Source organism: Cimex lectularius, unplaced genomic scaffold, assembly GCF_000648675.2.
Source record: "Cimex lectularius strain Harlan isolate CLEC.00 unplaced genomic scaffold, Clec_2.1 scaffold389, whole genome shotgun sequence".
NCBI lineage: Eukaryota > Metazoa > Arthropoda > Insecta > Hemiptera > Cimicidae > Cimex > Cimex lectularius.
Genome location: NW_019392953.1, coordinates 17207 through 39594, shown reverse-complemented (window position 1 = coordinate 39594; position 22388 = coordinate 17207).

The following is a 22388-nucleotide window of genomic DNA, read 5'->3' as shown; positions in this document are numbered from 1 at the left end:
GAGTGGATCGAGGTCACGATAGCTCAAGTGGTAGAGCAGCGGCGTATCAAGCCGAAGATCGTGGGTTCGAATCCCGCTCGTGCCATTGACTTTTTTATCTCAACTAAAAACCTTAATTAATTGTAATATATTAATTGGTCAAGCGGACCACGAAATTAGTGAATTTAATGAATTAAAATGAAGTACACTTCACTAAAGCTCTCCGTCGCCATTTCAATTGTCGTCGAGAATCCAAACCGATTACACGACATTTGAAAAATGGCAAAAAGGAGGGAAAATTCAAAAGGTGCGGTTGAGATGGGAAGTTGGTGTTCCGAGTTGATCGAGGTCACGATAGCTCAAGTGGTAGAGCACCGGCGTATCAAGCCGAAGATCGTGGGTTCGAATCCCGCTCGTGCCATTGACTTTTTTATCTCGACTAAAAACCTTAATTACTAAAAAGAATAGAAAAATGCGACCTGCCCCATTTCAACAAGGAAGCACCACTCGACCTTCCATGCTTACATATTTCTGTACAAAAGTATACATTCTGTCGTCTGTATAAAAGTATATATACATTTTACGGAGGTCCGAAGTCGTCGAATGTAATGTACAATATGCTGCAAGTGCATTTAATCAGTTTACTAGGAATATAAATGACGATAGTTTGTAGAAATCATGTTTTCTTTCAAATTTATGGTTTTTATATTACATGTAATATTTTGTATAAAGCATGATATATATACATATCTGAGTATATATATATATATATATATATATATATATACATATATGTATCATATTAAGGCGAAAGGACAATTTCTGAAATCTGTTAAATAATAATGAATATCGATAATAAGTAGAAAACTAATTAAAAATTAAATAAGGAAATAGCCTAACAATTAACTAAATCACATTAAAATCTATTGTTTTGATGAATGGGTCAAGATGTTCGTAATATTCTTTCTTCGTGAGGTCCTTCTCATCAGGTGGCCACTTCTTTTCTTGCAGTAGGCACTTCCGAATCCAAACACTACGCAGTTGTTCTATTAGTTGGCACTCATATATTAGATGTATTTTGCTGTGTTCTACTGGGAAATTTGACGTGCAAGAGCATGATGATGATGATTCCTTTAGATGAAAGCGGAGAAAATAGCTGTTGTTTGGGCCGTGTTCAGTTAAGATGTGGGTTCGTGGTGATCGTTGGATGTGCTGCTGGAATCTATCGGTAACTTTGGAAAAGAACTTTTTTTTCTCCCTTCCATTATTTGTACTTGACCAAATATTTTCCCATTCTTCTAGACTCTCTTCGAAAAGGTTATTTATAATTGATAACTTTGGAAGTTTGGTGTATGCCAAATTTAATCTCGCATCAGTAAATGCTAATTTGACCAGTCTGTCAGCTTCTTCAGCAGTTGCATTGCCCCTGTATACGGAGATATAGTGTAATATTTATTCCACCCCATGCCTTAATCAGTATAAACGTCGTTAATTTTTTTACCAACGAGTTTGATTTAAATAAATTCTCAGTTCTCAATGATCATAGTGCAGTAGAGTGCTAGTGATTCAATTTAGGTATAATTATCAGATGATCTTTTTGAAATTCTGTAAGGTACAAACGATGTCTGGAAAGTGTGGTGTGTTGGGGTGGTTTCGGCCTTTCACCTTCTTCAGAGGTGTATTGATCGGTTGAAACTAGTCTTTTTTACGGTTTAAAGTTGTTTTGCTTGTTAAAAACCTTCAAAGTAGGGAGAACGATGACAGAAGAGAATGATAATGATGTACTTTAACTTTTCAAAATTATTATTTGTGTGTAGCTATTTGTTCGGTAAAAACAACTGGTTCGAGTACAGGTTTATGGGCTGCCAAATATAAAACAATGGCTTTATCTCAAACAACACTAATGTTAAAAACGCCTTACGTTTTTATATAGCACGATCACAGACTAGCAACAATTTGACGTACAAGTCTGTTCTCATGACTTTGCAACTTTTACACAGGGTATCGGGGCATGAGGGGAAAAGTAGGAAAGGGGTTGAACAAGTGAATATCCTTTGAAGAAGGAATCAAGCGACCGTAGGAGAAAAGAATAATTGTCAAAAGGCGTGTTTGGACGGAGGGGCCGAGATAAAGTCTACAAAGAGGCCGGGAACGCTTTGAATTATGACCCGAGGAAAACTTAGGAACAAAGAGCCGGGAGAATTATAACCGTATTGTATCGTTTTCCCAAACGAAAAACTCACGGAAAATCCTTACGGAGATAATTTGTAGTTTCAACTTGTCCCGACGTGACTCCAGTTCAGCGTTAAATTATTATTTTTTAATCATTTATTTTAGTTTATTATTTGTAGAGTGATTTTTGAATATTAACAGTTACTGTTTCAAATGGCCTTATCGCCACCATGTCCAAAAAAATTATAATATCCATAATCCTGATTATTTTTAAATTTCTTAAATCACAAATTCACTAGTTTTGTGGTCCGCTTGACCAATTAATATCTTTCAATTAATTAAGGTTTTTAGTTGAGATAAAAAAGTCAGTGTCACGAGCGGGATTCGAGCGGCGTATCTAGGCCGAAGATCGAGGGTTCGAATCCCGCTCGTGACACTGACTTTTTTATCTCAACTAAAAACCTTAATTAATTGAAAGATATTAATCGGTCTAGCGGACCACGAAACTAGTGAATGTAATAAGTTGAAATGAAGTATACCTTCACTAAAGCTCTCCGTTGCCATTTCATTTGTCACCGAGAATCAGATAGATTACAACACATGTGAAAAATGGCAAAAAAGAGAAGAAAGTCGAAAGGTTGGGTTGAGATGGGAAGTTAGTGTCCGAGTGGATCGAAGTCGCGATAGCTCAATTGGTCGAGCAGCGGCCTATTTAGCCGAAGGTCGTGGGTTCGAATCCCGATCGTGACACAAACTTTTTCATTTCAACCAATACCTTAGATAAAGAATAATTAAATGAAAGAAGTTATTTGGTCAATCGGACCACGAAATATAATGGATTTAATAAGTAAAACGATGTAGAATATAATATACAAAGAAAATTCACTAATTTCGTGGTCCGCTTGACCGCTTTTTTAGTCGAGATAAAAAATTCAATGGCACGAGCGGGATTCAAACCCACGATCTTCAGCTGACATTTGAAAAATGGCATAAAGGAGGGAAAATTCAAAAGGTGAGGTTGAGATGGGAAGTTGGTGTCCGAGTAAATCGAGGTCACGATAGCTCAAGTGGTAGAGCAGCGGCGTATCAAGCCGAAGATCGTGGGTTCGAATCCCGCTCGTGCCATTGAATTTTTTATCTCGACTAAAAACCTTAATTAATTATAATATATTAATTGGTCAAGGGGACCACGAAATTAGTGAATTTAATGATTAAAAACGAAGTATACTTCACTAAAGCTCTCCATGGCCATTTCATTTGTCGCCGAGAATCAAATAGATTACAAGACATTTGAAAAATGGCAAAAAGGAGAAGAAAGTCGAAAGGTTGGGTTGAGATGGGAAGGTAGTGTCCGAGTGGTTCGAAGTCGCGATAGCTGAAGGAGCAGAGCAGCGGCGTATCTACCCGAAGATCGTGGGTTCAAATCCCGCCCGAGGCACTGACTTTTTTATCTCAACTAAATCCTTAATTATTTGAAAGTTAATTCACAAAACCTTTCCCATTGTTCAGTCTTCCCTACGTTAAAAGTTAAGGACTGAAACCCATCACTCCCACCTAGCCAAATTCTCTTCTAAACCACACTATATCATTTTTATTTCATTTTATTGGGCGTATACTGTATTGTTTTAAAGTGATTTTTCAAGAACCCACCAAGTCGCCTTATACGACGATGACCCTGAGACCTCCTCGCCTGAACCCGATAACAAACTGAGTGCCAATGTCCTACGAGTATTTGCATTACCAGAAAATATTCAATACCAGTACTCGATGCTGGTATCGAAAGTAATATTCGATACTACTCACGTATCGACAGAAATTATTCGACTAACGAGTATTTTTTCGTATATTCATAAAAGGTAGTTACTGTCGACTTGTGGATAAAATAAGCTCATGCGTTAAAATAAACAACAATTTGCTGGGTTTTTTTGCATATTTTAAAGTATTTTTCATAAAGTGGGTATGCGGGTAAGAACAAGGAAAATCTGTGAACACATTTCGACATAATTGATAATTCAATTTTATCGTTATCGAGTTTTGGGGAAATTGATCAAGGGGTGTTTTGTTTTCAAATGTTTGAAAAGATTAGACGTATTCCCAATGGATTCCCGCAAAGTTTACAAGAAGCCGACGGTTCACTTACTTTTGGGAGGAGACATGATCAGATATCCACCTATGAGAAGGAAGAACACCTGTTAAGTACTTGAAGACAAAAACATTTTATAAGAAATTACTGAAATTTAATGTTCGATGGGGGAGAGGATTATGAGTTATGTGAATTATAAGCAGTGTTACCAACAACCAATTCGAAATCTCGATTAACTTTGTTGACACATGCCGCTAATAGGCGCCCCTAACAGTAACTAGTCAACTCCCAGTTTGATGAAAGGTAAGTTTCGAACATGAAATAACAATTCAATATTACTTGAACACTCAACGAAAAATCTATTTCAGTATTTTTTCCGATACTATAAAAAGTACTGGACAATATTCGATATACTCGGAATCGAAAGAAAATACTCGTTACTTTACTCATATCGATTGGTATCACGTCACTACCTACGAGAGTAGTATTGGCTGATCAGACTTCTACGTTTGTGTATGTATATACGGGTGACTAGTGATTAGGGTCAAAAATTTCAGGTGTTTCTACTCACTATATGTAACAAAAACTTCCTATAAACCCCTCGCCAAATCTCAACGGTAAAGAAGTCATTTCAGGTTTTGGTTTGTTTTTTTTCGACTTAGGTCCACTACATCGCTTTTAAATTTCAGAATTATTGACTGTAGAAAAATCTGGTTTGTGCCACCTGAAAGAACGTTAAATTTGTAAGAAATCTTATTTACATTGCAAAATCGATGAAAAAATTCTGCACGAAAAAATACCAGTTTGCTTTCCGGCCTACCTCGTTCTCTAGTTCAAAATTGCCACTCCGAAACCTTGAAAACCACCGGTAAGCAGTCCTTTCGTTCGCAGAATCCTCACCAAACGTTGCCGTTACATCTCAGCAAAGTTTAAATTCGTACCAAAACATTATGCCTAATTCCGGTGCTGATAATAATTTATTTCTCAGAGAAGTTTCACATGAATGTAAGAAAAGGAGGGAAAATTCAAAAGGTGCGGTTGAGATAGGAAGTTGATGTCCGAGTGGATCGAGGTCACGATAGCTCAAGTGGTAGAGCAGCTGCGTATCAAGCCGAAGATCGTGGGTTCGAATCCCGCTCGTGCCATTGACTTTTTTATCTCAACTAAAAACCTTAATTAATTGTAATATATTAATTGGTCAAGCGGACCACGAAAGTAGTGAATTTAATAAGTTATGTTAAATTTGTTGCCACCATGCGATTCCTAGCCAAAATTACCTTGGGGTTTGTATAAGACCATTTTTTGCTAAATTTAATCGTTTCCAAATTAAATGGGTGGACTGTAGAAGGGCGTACACCCTGTATATGTGTTGAAATGTTAACATGTGTTAAATTCAGCTCCTTCAAGGATTCGGCAAAATCGGTCCGCTGGACAGTACGAGAAAGTACGGTTGAGGGAGGATGTCCTTTAATTTCCGAACCAATCACGAGTGCCAGACTAGATGGAATATACATATATACGAATATATATATATATATAGCATATATTAACTTCTGTAGTACACCAATTTAAATCAAATCGCGGGATGGGGTAACAGATTTCTCATCTAGCAGGAAAATTACACTCACTTTGTTATTTTAAATGAGAATTTTTGAACTATAACTGCATTTTTTTCCTGGATTAGAACAGACCTTTCATCTAGTCTGGCACTCGTGATTGGTTCGGAAATTAAAGGACATCCTCCCTCAACCGTACTTTCTCGTACTGTCTAGCGGACCGATTTTTCCGAATCCTTGAAGGAGCTGAATTCTCACCTTATATACTCATTAGAGAGGGTGTTCCTCAGAGGAACTTACTTGGCCCATTAATATTTTCAATATACACCGCAGATATTTCTACACATTTTAACATTTCAACACATATACAGGGTGTACGAACTTCTATAGTCCACCCATTTAATTCGGAAACGATTAAATTTAGCAAAAATGGTGTATGTATATACACTTTTATAAACTTCTAGGACCCTTATACTCAAGAAATATTGGTAATTTATTGGCTTTATGACATGTTTCATCATGTATATTTTATTAAAAATTCCCTTATAAACATTAATATCTCACTAACACTCTCAACGCGTCATAACAGCGGTGACACATCTACACCGGAAACACACACTTCGAGTGAGTATAAATATGTAAATTAAAGGAATAAAACTAAAATTTCTATGTTGGGTACATCATTGTATACATTCATTTTCACATCTTACATGCATTTGTATAATTTAAACAATTTTTATAAAACCCAGGCCCTGAAGATGATCTCAATAAAGATCGAAACGTTGGCACGATAAACAAATGTTTTTTAAACCTACATCATCTACAGACCGCATCTTACGATCTCTAATCTTTAAAATTAATTAAGGTTTTTTAGTTGAGATAAAAAGTCAATGGCACGAGCGGGATTCGAACCCACGATCTTCGGCTTGATACGCCGCTGCTCTACCACTTGAGCTATCGTGACCTCGATCCACTCGGACACTAACTTCCCATCTCAACCGCACCTTTGGAATTTTCCCTCCTTTTTTGCCATTTTTCAAAAGGTGCGGTTGAGACGGGAAGTTAGTGTCCGAGTGGATCGAGGTCACGATAGCTCAAGTGGAAGATCGTGGGTTCGAATCCCGCTCGTGCCATTGACTTATTTATCTCATCTAAAAACCTTAATTAATTGTAATATATTAATGGTCAAGCGGACCACGAAATTAGTGAATATAATCTTTAAGTTTGATGTGTGTGTTTAATATGATCGTATCCATTTTTTTGAAGTAAGTCGTACAAGCAGATATCTTTAAATTTAATTGCATTACGAAATGCATAGATAAGCATTTATTATTTGCTAGATTTATTACTTACGGCTACTTATGGCCATTTACGTGATTCGCTTTTATACTTCTGCTTTCAGGTTTGCACTATCTCTGAACCGATTTTGTTTTTCTGAGAGCTCTGAGACGGCTAGGAATTCTAACGTTTCCCTCCTCTCATCCTGTTCTCTACAACGGAACTTCTACCACTCGAGGTGTGGCTATAAATTTCCACCGACGGCGGACTGGAAAAACTAGGTTTAATAAGAGAACGGCCCGTTATATACGACGCTCGAAAGATTTAATTAAACCTCCAGAGGTTTTGGTAAAGTCCCAAGGATGGATAGGGAACAATAAGGAGCTTTTATTTTGATGTCATTCTTCAGCTGAGCTGTGTAAACACTCCTCTATTATACAGGACTCATTTCTCGACATTGCGAAATCCGATTTGGCTCTCGGTGTTATTCGTTTCTTTTGCGCAGTTTGTTTAGTTTAAGGTGTTTACACTTCAAAGCCTGCAACTATAATTTTCACTACTTTTCCTACGATTTTTCATCTCAAAACGAAAAATATTCTCATTTCTCATAAATAAACCTTGTTTTATTTTCAATGCTAACAAGGGTACCAGGTTCGTAGGTCACGAATTTGGTCAAACTTTTTTAGTGATGCTACACTCCAAAATATGAGACACTTACTTCTTGTGAATAGACCCTGGTTTGGCAAAAACATTTTCTTGAAAATTATTATTCAGAAATCGTGAGATGCGGTCTGGTGTGATGTAAGTTTCAGAAAAACATTTTCTTTATCGTGTCAACGTTTCGATCTTTATTGAGATCATCTTCAGGGCCTGGGATTTACAAACATTGTTTAAATTTAACAAATACATGTAGGATGTGGAAAAAAGTGAATTTATACAATGCAAAAAATATTTTTTATATTCAATCAAAGTATTTCTACTCACTCAAAGTGTTTGTTTTCTGTGTACAATGTTTGTACATCCCAGGCTCTGAAGATGATCTCAATAAAGATCGAAACGTTGGCACTAAAAAAAAATGTTTTTCTGAAACCTATGTCACACCAGATCGCATCTCACGATTTATGAATAATCATCGTCCAACGGTCACTAATCACCACACATTTTCTTGAAAGTTGAAATTTTCCGTTTTTTAATACTTTTATTTCACTTTTCTGCTTGCTCAAATGAACAATGTGAATGTATCTTTTTAGAGCATTGTTTATATAGAATGCACTAAAAATTTAGTAAAAGCTATCAAAGTTTATCGATAACCAAAAAATTACTACAACAATTTTTCAAGAAAACTAGGTCATATTTTTTTCATGAAATTTATATCAAATTTTCGTTTTAGCACCTCTAGAGACCCCTAAATATAAATTTTTGTTTGAATTTAAATTCATCTGTGTAAATTAATTTTTGACTGATAATTTCGACGAATTGCCTGACTGACATTCCTAATGCAAGATTTAAGATCTTTTTTCTGAAAAACTGTGGACCGATTTTCATGGTGGATAATTCGTTTTAAAGAATATTTCTAGTGCATTTTTTATGACTGTATCAAATATTAAAATCAGACTATTATTTCTATTTAACAAAACAAGGTTAAAGTTTGGCAAATAATTTATGGCATTTGGTGGCAAATGGCAAATTGAGTTAATTAAAATGTGGCTTTTTTAATGTATTTTCTTTTATATCTTTCAATGCAACATACGTCATTAAAGAGCATGAAAGAGATCAAACATTCGTCTTTTTTTAAATGACGGCTTCTCAAAAATTTAAAAAAAACTTTAGGAGTCTAAAAATCGATGAATCTAAGTTCAAACAAAAATTTATATTTATGGGTCTCTTCTAGTGGTGGTAAAGGTAAAACAAACTTTGTTATTAGTTTAACGGGAAAAAATTTTTTGGCCTAGTTTACTTGAAAAATATTTGGTTTTGACTATTTTTTTGGTTATTGATAAACATTGATAGCTTTTCCGGCACAGGGTCACTTACTGGGTCGGTCTCCACTCGCGGGTTTTTGAGTTATTCAAACGCATTTTGGCATTTCGCCATCTTCAGTGAGGATGTACCACTACCTGACTGAAGACGGCGTAATGCCGAAACGAGTTTAATAAATCAAAAACCCGCGAGTGGAGACAGACCCAGTAAGTGAACCTGTGCCGGTTCAACATGAGTTCACCGATTCACAGACCAAAACCCATCATCAACTTTGATACCTTTAACTTTTTCTTTGTAATCTGCATAAAATACTGCTGTAAAATGGTGCATATTTGAATTGATCAAGTAGATCGACCAAATAAATAAATTAAAAAACGAAAAATTTCAACTTTCAAAAAAATTAAGGTTTTTAGTTGAGATGAAAAAAAGTTAATGGCCCGAGCGGGATTCGAACCCACGATCTTCGGCTAGATAGGAGGGAAAACTCATAAGGTGAGGTTGAGATTGGAAGTTGATGTCCGAGTGGTTCGAGGTCACGATAGCTCAAGTGGTAGAGCAGCGGCGTATCTTTGCAGATACTGCCAAGAAAAAGAGGATCCTCATTCCATTCAAAAGGTGGGGTTGAGATATGAAATTAGTGTCCGAGTGGAACGAAGGGAGTCACGATAGCTCAAGTGGTAGAACAACGGCGTATCTAGCCGAAGGTCGTGGGTTCGAATCCCGCTCGAGACATTGACTTTTTCATCTCAACTAAAAACCTTAATTAATTGTAATGTATTAATTGGTCAAGCGGTCCATGAAATTAGTGAATTTCAAAAAAAAATTTGAAACCAGGCCCTACACACAAGAAGTGGGGTATATGTGTCCGATATTTGGAAGTGCAGAATCACCAAAAAAAATTTGGACGAAATCCGTGACCCAAGAACCTGGTTGTCCCCTTGTAAGTCAAATAATTAACTACATGTATTGTCAGGGGGCACAGTGCACTTTTGAGGCACAACATGTTTGCATTGTGGGTGAGATTGGAGCTACAGATCTAGTCGGTGATTTGGTTGCATCTTTTGTGGTTAAGCTTAAATTTTCCAGCTTTCGCCTCACACTTCCATGATTTTTTCTTTTGATAAAGGTTGTAAACATGTAAAGAAAATATATTTATGTTATAACAAACAAGCCACGTAAATAGGGAATACGAGGCGAGCATTTTTTGAAGAGCGCGGGAAGGATACTCTGAGAGAGGGGAGGAGTGAGGAAGATTTGAGTTTTTAAGTGGAGTTGGGTGTTCATCGGCTCGCACGTGGCGATTGTAATCGAAAGAAAAGAAAAGAAGGCATCTTGAAGAAGAAAAAAGAAGAAAACATCTTGGAGAAAAAAGAAAAAGAAAACATCTTGAAGAAGGGACTGCGTGTGAAAAAAAAAGAAAATTTAAGCTAAGAACTTTCTATTTCTTTTATTGATTTTGTATAATTTCGTTTTTTCCTGTTTTGTTTATTTCATCGGCTCGCACGTGGCGATTGTTATCGAAGAAAAGAAAAGAAGGCATCTTGAAGAAGAAAAAAGAAGAAAACATCTTGAAGAAAAAAGAAAAAGAAAACATCTTAAAGAAGGGACTGCAAATCCAAAAAAAAAGAAAATTTAAGCTAAGAACTTTCTATTTCTTTTATTGATTTTGTATAATTTCGTTTTTTCCTGTTTTGTTTATTTCATCGGCTCGCACGTGGCGATTGTAATCGAAAAAAAGAAAAGAAGGCATCTTGAGAAAAAAAAGAAGAAAACATCTTGAAGAAAAAAGAAAAAGAAAACATCTTAAAGAAGGGACTGCAAATCCAAAAAAAAAGAATATTTAAGCTAAGAACTTTCTATTTCTTTTATTGATTTTGTATAATTTCGTTTTTTCCTGTTTTCTTTATTTCCAATAAAACATTACTGTTCTAAACCCATTTTAACTACCAAATTCCTTGTTTGAGAAAGATCCATTACAATGTCTACGTTAAGGCTATTTATTTTCGGAATTCATTATTTGGCCCAATAATTATCTTGTGGGAGACCTCAAAGTATGTGAAAAAAGTAAAGTTTTCCTATTAAACCGAGGAAAGATTGCTCCAAACAATTTAAATTATTGTAAACAAAGCTGAACTTTGTCAAAATCAGATCACAATTCCGACCGAATTGTTTTGACGGTGTGACTTACAATTTTAATCTTACTTTTCTTCTCCGATCTTTCTTCCAATTCAGCCACGAATTTCACCCTGACAAAGGAATTATGTAAATGGGACGAGGGAATGAGTCTTCCCTCCTTCTTCACCGCCACCTTTATTCAACAAGTGAACGCGATAGCGTTGTGGATGTCGGTTCCATTATTGTAACTGATACCATTCTCAAAAGAAATGCCGGTTCGAGTTCAGAAAGAGCAGGTGCGGATCCCCTATGCTCTCTGGTTGGCGCGGCGAGGCGAAAGCTGATCAAAAGCTGCTTTGTATAGTGGTTCATGATTATGCTTTGAAAACATAATTAAAGGAAGGATGGGTCGGTGTGTATCCCCTTCAACAATTTTTTACTCACCTCAATGAAATTTTCAACGAGGCGTTTGCTTTTATCCGTTATTTAAATACTTTTGAACATTGATTTAACCCACGAGCAGTGTTCCGATTTGAACTGGCATGAGAATTTAAGTAGAATGATAAATCTCAAAGATAGTGAAGTTTGACTTTGTATTAATTTCAAGGACCTTAAAAAAACATATCTCTCGGTAGATAAATCCGTACAATCAATTACTTATTATTGAACATTAAATCATCGCATTTTTTCGCATGAGTTATAATAATTTTTATATAGATACTCTAAGGCACTAAACTGCTATATGTAAAAAATTAATAAACTCTGAAATATAAGGTATTATAATCCATGTGGTGTAAAAAATTGTATGATAATTGGCCATTAGTAAGTATTAAGTGCCTTACTGAAGATGGCGAAAAGCCGAAACTCATTTGAATGTCATCAAAACCCGTGAGCGTGTGACCGTAAACGTAGGTTCCCTAGTGACACTGGACAATGTTCATTGAACTGTACTTTATTTTTATTTTTTGCCTTTGTTTTAGAAATTAGTTCAAGGAAATTTATGAAAACTGAAATGTATATATAAATATAACCAATTATATTTCGTGGTCCGATTGACCAAATAGGTTCTTAACCACATGACCTATTATAACCTCGTTCCTCTCGGATGGAAAATTCGAAAGGAAGGTTGAGATTTGGAACATGGTGTCCGAGTGGATCGAAGTCACGATAGCTCAAGTGGTTAGAACAGCGAACATATTGAGCCGAAGGTCGTGGGTTCGAATCCCGCTCGTGACACTAACTTTTTCATTTCAACCAATTCCTTAGATAAAGATTAATTAAGTGAAAGAAGTTATTTGCTCAATCGGACCACGAAATATAATGGATTTAATAAGTAAAACGAAGTATATCTTCAATAAGAGCTTTCCGTGGCCATTTCATTTATCGCCGAGAATCAAATAGATTTCAAGACATTTGCAAAATGGCAAAAAGGAGAAGAAAGTCGAAAGGTTGGGTTGAGATGGGAAGTTAGTGTTCGGGTGGATCGAGGTCACGATACTCAAGTGGTAGAACAGCAGCCTATTTAGCCGAAGGTCGTGGGTTCGAATCCCGTTCGTGACACTAACTTTTTCATTTCAACCAGTTAACAAAATACCCCATACTGACAGATGATTAAATAAATATTACATTTTAATTTTAAATTTTTGTATCACAACTATATACAAAGATTCACTAATTTCGTGGTCCGATTGACCAATTAATATATTATAATTAATTAAGGTTTTTAGTTGAGATAAAAAAGTGAATGGCACGAGCGGGATTCGAACCCACGATCATCGACTTGATACGCCGCTGCTCTACCACTTGAGCTATTGTGACCTCGATCCACTCGGACACCAACTCGATCCAACGGATAGATCAAGTGGTAGAGCAGCGGCGTATCTAGCCGAAGATCGTGGGTTCGAATCCCGCTCGTGCCATTCACTTTTTTATCTCAACTTAAAACCTTAATTAATTATATATACAAAGAATTCTTTTATAAACCACGCCCCGAGGAATATGTAGTATTCTCGTGTAGTGTGTGAGTGTGTTTATCTGTTTTGTTATTTTTGTGTTTTTTTCTGTATTGTATTTATACTAATTTTTCCAAATGAATGTAATTTGTTAGTGTGAAATGAAGCGATTGTTTAATCGAGCCCCGAGTATATCGAGCACTCTGCGGTGAGTGTGTGACGCCTTGAGGGAAAGATGAACTTATTAGCGAGAATGGAGTGGGTTCAGCCACGCCCTGAGGAACATCGAGTACCCTGGGGGAGTGAAAGTGACGAGAATTCTATGTTTCTGTCGGGTATCGTGTTTATGTTAATTTATTGGAATGAATGTAATTTATTAGCGTGAAAGTAAGGGGTAGCTTAAAACCCGGCCCACAGGGAAATCGACTACTCTGGGGAGAGAGTGAATCTGACCAGACTTTTATGTTTGTGGTGATGTGTATTTATATATATTGTATGTTTTGGTTGTATTCTGTATTTGATAACCTAAGTACAAGTGAGAGGCTAGCGACATACTATACGTTTAAAAGCAGCACAACACTTGTTATTATCGAACAATCTCTCTTATTGAATTTTGAATTTAAAATCCACGGTGTATCATTAAGCTGAGTGTTAACAGTGGAGCATCGTTGTTTTTTGCCACTTTTCTCTTCTTGTTTTGCCACTTTTATTTTGTTCCGTTTTAGCATCCGAAGTTGGGATAAGATATTCAATCATTTCCCCATCCTGAGTGGCCTGGTTTGCTCTTTTATCGACTCATTTTGATAGATACCCCAGTGTCCCTTGACCCAGCAAAAGAAATGTGTGTAGTCCTTTACTGATTTTTAATTCATACGAAAAATTCACCATACGAAGCAATATATAATTGGAATTAGTTTTGTGATTTAAATTTTTCCAACTGTTTAGGGCACTTTTTGAATCTGAAAGGATGATTAGCACTTCTTTGCGATGGAAACTCCTAATATATTGTATTATTCTTTACGTAAATTCAAAAAGCTTTTAATTCTAGCAGATTTTTTTTTTATTTACGAAAGATGCCGTCCGCTTCAGTCTTCATTAACACAAATGAGATTAGAAATAACCCAAAAATGAATTATTCTTTTCAACTTCAAAAAAAAAAGAGTGGAAAGAACACATCGTTTTATTTCTGTTCTGTTTTCTCCCTATGCAGATTGGTTGATGCGGAACACATATTCCCAACAAAATTTTGGGTGAGGCTTGTCATTGAAAATTGTACACAAATTCACTAGTTTTCGTGGTCCGCTTGACCAATTAATATCTTTCAATTAATTAAGGTTTTTAGTTGAGATAAAAAAGTCAGTGTCACGAGCGGGATCGAGATCACGAAAGCTCAGNATGCAAGTGAATGTTCAAATGTCAGTTCTAAAAATGCATGTTTATATTTTGTGTTTCATTATTTATGATTAATTAGATATCGTGAGATGCGGTCTGGTGTGATGTAGGTTTAGGAAAAATTTATTTATCGTGGCGACGTTTCGATCTTTATTGGGATTATCTTCAGGGTCTAATAAACATTGTTTAAATTATACAAATAACATTCAATTAATTAAGGTTTTTAGTTGAGATAAAAAAGTCAGTGTCACGAGCGGGATTCGAACCCACGACCTTCGGCTTGATACGCCGCTACTCTACCACTTGAGCTATCGTGACTTCGTTCCACCCGAACACTAATTTCCCATCTCAACCCCACCTGTTGAATGGAATGAGGATCCTCTTTTTCTTGGTAGTATCTGCATAGTATTTCCCCCTATCGGGAGCATCTGCCTTCTTAGCGGGCAGTGGGGTCATTAGTCGAACCAGAATCCTGTTTGCGGTTGTCTTCCAGTAATTCTTTTGTAAGTTTGCCGATGGTCCTTCTATGCTTTTGGACTCATTAAGGATTCATTTTTAAGATATATCCTATTTTGTGGCAGGATGCTAAGCCATAGCAGGGTTCAAACACAGAGAGTTCATATTGGATGTACATATGGGTCATCATTATTTTGTTGATTAAAATTACTTTTGGACATGTCACGTAGTTTTGATTATCATATACGATTCGTGTTTTTTTTCATGCTGCTATGTGTCCATTAAATGAAGCATTTTTTTCGAAATGCAAAGTTACCTTTAGCAGTATCATTTTTTTGCCAACTAGCTAGGCCACTATAAGTAAATTTCAATCAATTCAATTAATGTTGGATCTTCATTCAGTTAAGGTTAGTGCAGTTTGAAAAAAAAATCTACAATTGGGTTTTCGTGATGTACGTTTTAAGCCAGAAACACACTTACCCGATGCTACCCGACGCAAATCAAAACTCCGATTTTCCATAAAGTTGCATTACTACCGTGCACATCTACCCGATGCTATGCCACGCTAACCTACCCGACGCTCTGCGATCCCCACTGTCCAGATTTTCGTCGGGTCGCATCGAGTACAGTCGAAGACAAAAGAACCGGACACTCATATTTTTATTCAAACTACATGTATTATTGTCGTTATATTAATTACAACATACTTATTTTAATATAAACCAAATTAACTGTGATTAAAAATTAATTAGTTTTTATTTAAAAAATTAATTTTAATGGTTTGGTAGAAAATTAATCAAAACACCGGAATACGATTTTTTGATATAATGAATTTAACTAACAATTTATTGTACTCGCTTCGGCGGTACATATACTAAAATTGGAACAATTTATTACACGGTTTTGCTCATAAAATTTAATTAACAATTTATTTCATAGTTTTGCTCGTAAAATTACACCATTTTGTAATGTCGGGTAGCATCAGAACAGGACACTCATATTTTTTGTAGTTTATTTCAAACTAAGTACATGTAATTTTGTCGTTATATTAATTACAACATGTTATTTTAATGTAAACCAAATTAAACGAGATCAAAAATGCATAAGTTTTTATAAACATTGTTTAATTATGATGGTTAGGAGTAACTTTATTTAAAACAATTAAGTTTAACAAACAATTTATTAGATGGTTGTGCTCATAAAATTTAACTAACAATTTATTACAAGGTTTTGCTCAAAATAGTGCATTAAGAACAAAAGATGCGTTGCGATTGTTGTGCGATAGTGATTATTGTGATAAACGCTGTGGACTGTACGCGACGTGTGCTTGCGTCGGATAGATGTGCACACCCCACCAAAACGTGGCAAGGCGTCGGGTAGCATCGGGTAGCGTCGCATGGCGTAGCATCGGGTAAGTGTATTCCTGGCTTTAGTATGTCATGACAATCAATTTTTAAAAACATTCACTTATTGAGCAACTCTCTGACAGTTTATTTACGTTTTGAGGTTAGTTCAATAATCTAAATCTCTACAACTTACCTACGAACGGAGAGAACTTTTTATAATAAGAAGTTACATTGTTAACGTTTTAATTACAACACTTATGTAAATACTTAATTTTTGTGTATATAAACTATTATTTTCTTTAAAAATATTGTAGTTTATATCATTGCATTATTGTGTTTTAATTTGCCCGATCAATCAATCGTTCTCAGAAATGTCTGGTATGAAACGTATACTGGCGGTTAAGTAATCCATCCTAAATCTTCCGTTCCACTTTAATCGAAAAGAGATTTGGAACGGTTCCATGTTAGTCGCAAGTACAATTTTCCCACGGCAAGCAACCCTCCCTATATTTTCCAGAAAGGGTCGACGTTTTGAAACGAAGAAAGTCGCTCGCCACCTAATTGGAATTAACGAGACAAAATAAATATAAAAAGTGGCGTGGTGCTCAATTGGCCTGAATGCGTCCCGCGTTGCTTTTCCAGCTTAAAAAGGATAAAGAGCCCCAAGGGTGCAGGCCGGCAGACAATCTGTGAGACGCGGCATGGCTTTAGAAACACAAACGCGTCTCACGGGAAGCGAGATAACCGCCTACTTCACTTTCACTCTCACTCCACAATAACCGTCTCATCGGTCCATTTGACTCGTTCAACAGCTGAGTCGATAGTCGCAAAATCTACAGTAGCTACCGGAAAGACCAGTGTCTAAATTCCAACCATGCGATTATCAAATCCAGGCCATCAAAGATTCGGAATATCCTGGTTGGGGGTGTAAAAGAGGAATTACTCCCCTCTGGAGCCAAGTGAAGTTGTCTTTTTCCGTAAATCTCCCATTGTTACCAAAAAGTAATAGTGAAGTAACGTGAGAAAATAATTAATTAAATAGCTTAAATAAAATTTCAAATTAGGTAGTTAACTAGTAAACCATTATTTTATTTTCCTTATTTTCAGTGGTCTAGGAAAAATGGCCCGAATCTAATTTAATTTAACGCCGGCCGATAAGAAACAAAAACAAATGATTCATTTTTTAACCTATTGCAATATGTTTATGATGTTACGATTTGTATAAAATAAATTATTATATCCATGGTTTTCAATGTATTCTATAATTTTTAAATTAGCAAATTTTTAGCACTTCTGTATTGATAGAAATGATGAATGATGGAGTGAGTGCGGTGTTCAATCCTTTTTTTTTTTTTTTAAGGAAAGTTCCTACTTCAGTAAGTTGTTTTCCAACGATAGGGATTTCGAGTCCTTAGCTCATCATCAGTTTGAAGGATTTTTACAACCACGTCTCTCGACATGAATTGCAAATGTGAACCTGTCGAAATATAGGACAAAGCGGTAGAGAAATAAAAACGAGAGTAAAAGGACACTTGCCTAAATCGAACAAATTTTCGGAATTTAAGGACCGTCTAAAAGAAGCCAAACATAATTTCAATTCAAATTTAAATACAACAGTGTTACATAGTCATTAAATTCACTAATTTCGTGGTCCGTTTGACCAATTAATATATTACAGTTAATGAAGGTTTTTAGTTGAGATAAAAAAGTCAATGGCACGAGCGGGATTCATACCAACGATCTTCGGCTAGATACGCCGCTGCTCTACCACTTGAGCTATCGTGACCTCGATCCACTCTGACAACAACTTCCTATCTCAACCCCACCTTTTGACCATTTCATTTGTCGCCAAGGATCCAATCCGATTACACGACATTTGAAAAATGGCAAAAAGGAGGGAAAACTCAAAAGGTGGGGTTGAGATAGGAAGTTGGTGTACGAGTGGATCGAGGTCACGATAGCTCAAGTGGTAGAGCAGCGGCGTATCTAGCCGAAGATCGATGGTACGAATCCCGCTCGTGCCATTGACTTTTTTATCTCAACTAAAAACCTTAATTAAGTGTTACATAGTTTCAACAAAGGGAGAGAACTACATTGGTTTGAGAAATTTGAAATTAAAAAATGTAAAATTGAACATGGAGATAAATGCATTAATAATATAATAGATTTTGATCTACTTCACATTTTAAATATGTACATAAATAATATTAAACCTCCAAATAATCAAATTAAATAATTTAATTGTTATTAATTTTATCATAATTTACTAATCTATTATTAAAGTATTATTCTAATTTATTTTTTATCTTTTTTTCTTTTATCACTAATTTATAATTAATTTCTTACAGTATTTATTTATATATTATGTACTTGTGTTATAATTCCCGCTTTTCGCACGTTCAAAATTGAGCGGCATTAATAAACCAGCTTCTCATTGGAACGTTGCGGTGGCGGGGGTATCGGCGGGTTCACTTTTGCAATTCATGTTGAGAGAGCTGGTTTTAGAACTCCTTCAACCTGATGATGATCTAAAAGCTCGAAATCCGGATCGTTGGAAAACAACTTACTGTGAGTAGGAACTATCTTTTTTTAAAAAGAACTTCTGGATTGACTCCGCTAAAGAAAAATGAGGGTTTTCTTGTTCTTTTATGTTTTGTACTAAAAAATTACATTGCAGACCAATTTCTCGTGATTAGACATGTCCTTCCGGTGTTTTTCTGATTTCCGTCTCTAATCTTCTTATTCGACATCTCGATGTGATAACCTCTAAGTTGGTGATTAATTTTTTATATTCGTTAATGTTGGTGACTTAAAAGATTTACATTGCAGACTATGAAGGAAAAACATTTTGGAAATATATGAAAAATATGTTCCTTTTTGAAATTAAAGTATTGGAACTTTGAAGGAAGAGAAAGTATTGCGTTGGGCCGAAAAACGATTTGTAGAGTTTCCTCTCGATTGACACGTTTTTAGGTCTTCTGTGCCTTAAAAAAAATCAAAAATTTTAACCCCCCCCCCATGTGGTCATCCCATCGGGGTCAACCTGGATCTGCCCTTGCATCTAGCCGCTATTATCGTCCTTTTAGTTAAACGTTCGTGACCTCTGAATTACATCCATAAAAAGATAAATGATGGCATAGTGAGATTTTATGTTTAGGTGGGGTGAAACTGTCACTTAACCGTCTCAGATCATCCTAGGCTGCCTATGTACGCCGGTAACAAGTACTAAATTAGGTGCCCGATATAGTAACCATCTTGTAGAACCTTATAGTTTTTTTATGTTTTAGACAACATTTTTGTAAACTGGTAATTTGATGACTTTTACGGTATTACATCCAAAAAATCTATATAGAATTACGTTAATCAGTTGTTTCATATTGCAAGTATTTCTAAACAAAATAAGAGATAGGTTAACGCAAGTTCATGTCGCGCGCACCCCTTGCTGTAAATTGGGGGCTAAAAAAAAGTAAGCGAGCGGTCGGGTGGAGCATTACTCGCACCTGGTGCAATCCTAAGCGAACGTTTTTTAAACGTGAAATGTTCACAATACCAACAATAAATTTCCCGAGATTGTACAATAAGCATTATCTTCGCAAAGTTGTATTTTATTGTTTTGTTATTGTTTCCAAGAATGGCGTCAACATTTCAAACCAGGTGTGGACAACGACTAAATTTCTTCGTACAATCTAACCTCTAGAAAAATCGTTTCTTATTTTCTCACGTCAATATATAAGATGATGATGATGATTATGGATACTAGGAAATAGGGGTTTTTGTTCCTCATGCACCGCAGTCTTCTGGCTTGTACTTTAGTAGTTACCGGATTGCTGCACGCTGATTGGCTCCAGGCTTTGTCTCTACAGGTGGTCACCAAAATGATGATGTTGAATATTGATACTAGGTTGTTGGAGTTTTGTATTCTCCAAGCACTACAACCTTGTCTTCTTGTAGTTTTCCTATTTCTTTAGTTCAGTAAAATCGTCTTGATCCTTCTCTTAAGAAGTACTAATTCATTGACTACCATTTACCACCTACCTTTTATTCACATTACTAACAGGGATATCTTAAAAAGATGTGCTATTTTGAAAAATTCTAAAAATCTAATAAAATAAAATGTTTGTTAAAACTTGCTCTTCATCGATTGCTCTGCCACTTATAATTATTTTTCAATGATGTATTAGGGAAGGCATCTTTCCCGTTAAATGGAAATATTCTTACGTAGTTCCTATTTATAAGAAAGGTAATTCCCACTTGATTGTTAATTACAGACCCGTTTGCAAATCTTCTGTTTTCGTCAAGATGTTAGATTCCATTCTTGCTGAGGCCCTTAGCATGGCTTTTCGATCATATCTTAACATCAATCAGCATGGTTTCTTAAGGGGTAGATCCACCAGTACAAATTTATTTCATTGTTATGATTTTATTGTTAATTCCCTTGAGAATGGAAATAGTGTTCACGCTGTATATACAGATTTATCTAAGGTCTTCGATAGAGTTGACATTGATATTCTTCATATATATATAAGTTGAAAATCCTTGGAGTTGGTGATCCTTTGTTATCCTTCATCGAATCATTTCTATCTGGTCGCTCTTTTTCTGTTCTCATTAATAACTCTGTACCGGATAGGATTTCTACATTTTCTGGCCTACCTCAGGGTTCTCACTCCGGGCCCATATTATTTCTTGTTTATTTCAATGATGTCTGTAGTATATTCAAGGATTGTAAGTTTTCTTTATTGGCGGATGATTTAAAAATTTTTAATTCAGTGTCTTCTATTCTGAGTTGGTTTACAGAGGGAACTGGACTGCTTCAATAATTGGTGCGAGCAGAATCGTCTTCCTTTGAATATTAAGAAATGCAAGGTAATTAAATTTTTTTTAAATATCCGACCTCGTGACTTTGATTGTTTTGACTATTTCGTTGATGGGCAGAGATTGGAAGAGGTTGACACTATCTCCGACCTTGGTGTCGTTTTCAGCAGAAAGGGTGATTTCAGTGACATATCAAACAGATTCGAGGTAAGGCTCTTCGCAATCTTGGCTTTATTACTAGGTTTTCTAGAGATTTTAAAAACATCTTGGCAGTTAAAATATTATATCAATACCTCGTTCGTAGCCATCTGGAATATGCAAGTGTCGTGTGGTCGGTCCCCTTACTACGTTGGTGAGATTAGCGACTTCGAAAAAATACAAAAGAAAGCAACCAGGATAATGGCCTTCAGGTTTGGTCTTGCACACCTGAATTACTTGGAAAGACTGAACTGGCTTGGTCTCGAGTCGCTTAGCTCCCGCCGTATTTTTGCCGAGCTCATTTGGGGTTGGAAATTGTGGAATGGGGCCATTGATATCCTAAACTTGCGTTTATCGCTATGTGTGCCTCAGCGACCACTAAGGAACCATAATTTGTTCTTTGTTCCCCACTACAAAACAGAATATGGACTAAATTCACCCCTACCAAGAATAATGAGATTGCTGAATTATTATTCTAATGAAATAGTTGTATTTCGCGATTCCTTGAATTCAGTTAAAGTTAAATTAATATGTTTACTTGCCTTGAATCATTAAGCCTTGTGTTTTTGTTATTAATTCTTTGTTAATTTGTTCTTTTTGTTATTATGTGCCTTTTTTTGACGACTCCTCTTGTAGATTCTTTCTGTTGGAGTTATAATAAATAAATAAATAAATTTTTGTACTTCTTTTCCTTGAATCTTTTTTATATCTAGGTTATGTTTTCATTGGTTTCTTTGCATTCAAAAATAATACGGGTGCAGTTTTTTCTTCCTCATTGCATAATCTATAAATGGGATCATCATTGAATATACCCTATGGAAATTTTTCTCAGATATCAGTGACTGGTGAATACTCCATCACTTCCCTAAGTTTGGCACTCTCTAACTGTAGCAGTCAGTTTGCCAGTCTTGTTAAGGGTTGTTTTAGCATAAGTTTACTGTTTCGATTCGCCCCTAGAGTATTGTCTTTTTTGGATCTATTCTTGTGATAGAGGATTCTGTGTTTGTTTTACTTATCCCTGGAGCAGATTCAGTGCCTAAATAAGGCCGACTAGTTCGGCTTTTGAACG